At 38.3% G+C, this 4,840-nt stretch overlaps 1 non-coding gene across 1 annotated transcript; it reads left to right on the top strand.

Moving 5' to 3' along the window:
* The first annotated feature begins 230 nt into the window (after positions 1–230).
* TRNAC-GCA lies at positions 231–302 on the top strand. The gene has a single exon. It is a non-coding gene; the product is annotated as a tRNA-Cys (tRNA).
* Positions 303–4,840: the final 4,538 nt, after the last annotated feature.

Genomic DNA, 4,840 nt, shown 5'->3' with positions numbered 1-4,840 from the left:
CTTTCTCTGCTGGTGCTCTATCAGTTTCCTTTTCAGCTAGTTTCCAGGATGTCATTTTTCAAGTGTCCCCACCCAGTTTACTGGTGACCAAGAGAAAAGCCACAGCAGATGATGGATACAAAAGAAGGTGGAGCTTTAGAACACAAAGCCTGCCAGAGCTCTGGTGTGGGTGGAACCTGGTGGTATTGAGTCACCTTAAGTGGACAAGGAAGAGAAGAATAATAGGTCATGGGGGTATAGCTCAGGGGTAGAGCATTTGACTGCAGATCAAGAGGTCCCCGGTTCAAATCCGGGTGCCCCCTTCCTCCTCCCTTTTGTAATTCCATTAAATGGAAGTCAGTAAGGGCACCATACCTCTTAACTCCCAGCCAGAGTGTCTAGAGAGGACAAAGAATTGTCAATGCATTCTTTGATTGGAACACTACTAATCTCCCCAGATTCCAAAGGATACTTAGCTGAGACCCCTGGATGACCTTGTTGGGCTTCAATTAAGACAAAGTCCCCTGGGGCGCCTGGGTGGCTCAGTCGGTTAAGCGTCCACCTTCAGCTCAGGTCATGATCTCACACTCTGTGAGTTCGAGCCCCGCGTCAGGCTCTGAGCTGAGCCTGGAGCCTGCTTTGGATTCTGTGTCGCCCTCTCTCTCTATCCCTCCCCTGCTCATGCTCTGTCTCTCTCTATCTCAAAAGTAAATAAAAACATTAAAAAATAAAATAAAGACAAAGTCCCCTAAGGAAACTCTGAACCTAAAATTAGGTATGAGAGCTGTGAACACAAATGTAGCAATCTGAGGGATGAGAGTACAGGTAAAGAGGATCATACAACATGTGTTTTTGAGAGCTTAAGCCAGTGCATGTAAGGCAGCTGTGAATTAAAAGATGAAACAGGGCCCCTGCCATCAGGGAGTTTTATGTCTGCTGGAAGTTGACATATTTATACACAGCTGTCAGAGGAAGACATCAGGTTGTATCTCAAGGAAGAAACATCTTTTAAAAATACCTACCCACCTTTTCTAGACATAACTTCCAAGTGAAGCTTTCCTACAATTTGAGGGGGTATTTCTGCCTAATCCGAAGAGTTTATTATGGACATGTTTCTGACACCACAATCCCTTCTAGATAGTTCAGGGCACTTTCCTCTTAGTAGTTTATTGTGCCAGTCAGAGTTCTTGGCATGGAATAGATACCCACTCTGGTCACTGAAAGGAGAAAAGGAGTCTACTAGAGGCAGGGGGGACTCATGGTGTTGATGGAAGTTTGGAGAACCTAACTCACAAAGCATTAACTATGAAGGGCAGCAGAGGAGGGAAATCCAGCTCTGGTCTCCTCTCTCAGGAAGTGTCCATTGCTGATGTCACCAATTCAGGGCACTTATCACCAAGTCGTGGTATGGTTCCAGCTGGACCTGCATCTCCAGGAAACTTCCTCAAGCTTCAAGATGCCAAGTGCAGGGCGCCTGGGTGGCTCAGTCGGTTAGTCATCTGACTTTGGCTCAGGTCATGGTCCCAAGGTTTGTGGGTTTGAGCCCCGCGTCGGGCTCTGTGCTGACAGCTCAGAGCCTGGAGCCTGTTTCGGATTCTGTGTCTCCCTCTCTCTCTTTCTGCCCCTCCCCTACTCACACTCTATCTATCAAAAGATTTGATTGGTTGAGTCATGTCTGACATGTGTGCAGTTTTCTGCCAGGAAGGGAAGGAGGTAGTGTTGCCTCATCAAGTTTGACAGTGCGAGATAGTCCCCCTGAATTGGAGGGGTGTTTGGTGCAAAAATGGATGTATCGCCACTTTCCCTTCCTTGAAGAAACAATTGTAAGGAAAGAGCGTGAAAATTCACTGGTTTATAGTTCTAGTGGTCAAGAATTTGCTCTCTCACACCCCTTGATTTCCCATTTGCTAAAGTTAGGTCAAAAACATTTTTTTTAATGTTTATTTTGAGAGAGAGAGCAAGAGCAGGGAGGGGGAGAGAGAGAGGGAGAGAGAAAATCCCAAGCAGGCTCTGCACTGTTAGTGATCTCAAGAACCGTGAAATCATGATCTGAGCTGAAATCAAGAGTCAGATGCTTATCCAACTGAGCCACTCAGGCGCCCCTGAAGAGGCATTTCATAAAGGAAGAGATGCAAATGGTGGATAAACCCATGAAAACGTATGCAACATCACGAGTCATCAGATAAATGCAAATCAAAATCATATTGTGACACCATACATGCATCAGAATGACTAAAATGAAAAAGGCTGGTAACATCAGACGCCAACTCTTACTTGGTGGGAATGTCAAATAGTATGCCATTTTGGGGAAAGATCTGGCAGTTGGTACAAAACTGAAATGTACTGACCTTCTGGCCCAGCAATTCCATTCCTAGAATTTTACTCGGGATAAATGAAAACACACTTACAAAAAGACCTATATAGGAATGTTCATAGAGACATTTTTCATAATAGGCAGAACTAAAAACAGACTAGGGTCCACCAATAGGAAGGTGATTTTTTTTAAATCTGTGGTTTATTCATACAAGGAAATACTACTCAACCATAACAAGGAATGAATTACTGATTCAAGATGGATGAATCTCACCAACATAATGCTGATAAAAAACCTTACAGAAAAGATTGTATGTTGTATTATTCCAGTTATATGAAATTCTAGAACAGACACAACTAATCTATGGTGAAAACGAATCAAAAGAGTGGTTGCCTCTTGGGTGGGGGTGGGAAAGAGATTAGCCAGGAAGGGGAATGAGGGGAATTTTACGGGGATGATGTTAATGTTCCATTTGTTTCTTTCTTTCTTTTTTTAAGTACACTCCATTCCCATCATGGGGCTTGAACTCATGACCCTGAGATTCTGAGTCACATGTTCTACCAAATGAGCCAGCCAGGCACCCCACTGTTCCATTTCTTGATTGGGGTTTGGGTTACACTGGTGTATGTACCTGTCAGACTTAGTGAATGGACACTTAAGATTTATACATTTCATTTTATGTCACTTTAACATGAAATGAAAAACACTGTAAACAAATATGAACTCTAGTTAATGATATGCATGCTGAAGTATTTAGGAGGAAGTGTATTTTCTGCAATTTATTTTGATTTTTTTATTATTTTGATATATATAAGTATATAAGTTATGTATATGTAATAATTAAATTAATATAATTATATTTTTATATTATTTGTATCTATAGGTTATGTATGTTTATATCATATATATAATTTTTGTATATAATATATTTATCATATATAATTATATATTTATATATTTTATTTAAATTTATATTTATACATTTATATTTTATTTAATATATCTTTATATAATATATTTATATATTTATATTTTATATTTTTAGTTTTTACACATTATATTTATACATTTATATTTTATTTAATATATTTTTATATAATATATATTTATATATTTATTTATATATTTATATTTTGTATTTTTATTTTTTACATATTAATTTATATTTATACATTTATATTTTATTTAATATATTTTTATATAATATATATTTATATATTTATTTATATATTTATATTTTTATTTTTTACACATTAATTCTAATTTATATTAACTATATAAATCAACACAATAAATTATATATATTAAAATATAAATATGTATTATATATAGAGAGAAAGAAATGTGATCAATCCAGTATAGTAATATAGTAAAGTGTTCACTGTGTTCACTGTAGAACGTAGGTGGTGAGTTTATAGATGTTCCGTGTAAAAGTCGTTCACCTGTGTTGAATGTTTGAAATTTTTCATAATGAAATGTTGGGGACTGTTTTTAAAAAGGTGAACCAATATAAGTAAAAGTATTAAATAAATGTCATTGTTATATGAACATGACAAAAATCATGACCGTGGTACTTTTGAATGACTGAAGTAGGTGAGCAGAGCATTACTTCATTTAATACACACAGCAACCTTATGAGGTAGGTTAGGTACTAATAAAATCATTGTTTTGGTTATGGGGAAACTGAGGCTCAGAAAAGTTTCCCGACTTGCAATGTGGCATGCCAGCATCCCAGCCCAAGTGTGTTTTGACTCCAGAGCTCATTATGTTTTGCTGCTTGTGCAAAAATTTATTTCTCTGTGTTAATACATTACTTTGTACATTTCTCAATTGTAGCCTTTGTTATACTATAGTGATGTCAGGTGTTTCGATGTCTGTCACCTCCTCCACACCATGAGCCCCTTCAGGGCAGAAACAGTTTCCATCTTTGTAGCTTCCATACAAAAGTATAGTGCTAACTAGCCTATCATCATCTCTCCCTTAAGGTGCTGATGGATGAAGGAAGGAAGAAAAGAAAGAAATGCTTCCTAACTTCGATGATGTTTTGGCTAACTTACCCCCAAAGTTCCCTCTCCCACCACTTTCTGCAAAGATCTATGCTTAACCAGACCACTTGATCAGAGCCTATCTGTGTTCACCTTGGTCAACAGCTGTGGGGCTATTTATGATTACTTGACAGGGCTGGTTGCCACAAGCCCCAAAGAAGCAAAAGTTGGAGCATCTGTCTCTGGAATAGCTGAGGAGTAGCAAAGACCTGACTTTACCTCAGGAAGAGAATTTGTCAGTTTGCAGACTATGGCTATAATACAATTTGTCCAGTGTCTGACATCTATTGAATGGAGGGATGGATGGAAGGATGGATGGATGGATGGATGGATGGATGAATGATGAGTAGCTGGATGAAAAGGCAACACAAGTCAGCCACGGTGATTAATTTCTTGATCAGTGATGTCTTGCCTTTCCTTATTGGGGAAGCATCTCTGTATCACGATGTTTGTAAACAACCTTCACATTTCCTGGTTTCAGACAAGACTATATTTTTCCTTG

This window comes from Panthera leo, chromosome E1, assembly GCF_018350215.1.
Source record: "Panthera leo isolate Ple1 chromosome E1, P.leo_Ple1_pat1.1, whole genome shotgun sequence".
NCBI classification, from domain to species: Eukaryota; Metazoa; Chordata; class Mammalia; order Carnivora; family Felidae; genus Panthera; species Panthera leo.
Note: the sequence above shows the minus strand (reverse complement) of the source record. Positions and strands in the feature narration are given on the sequence as shown.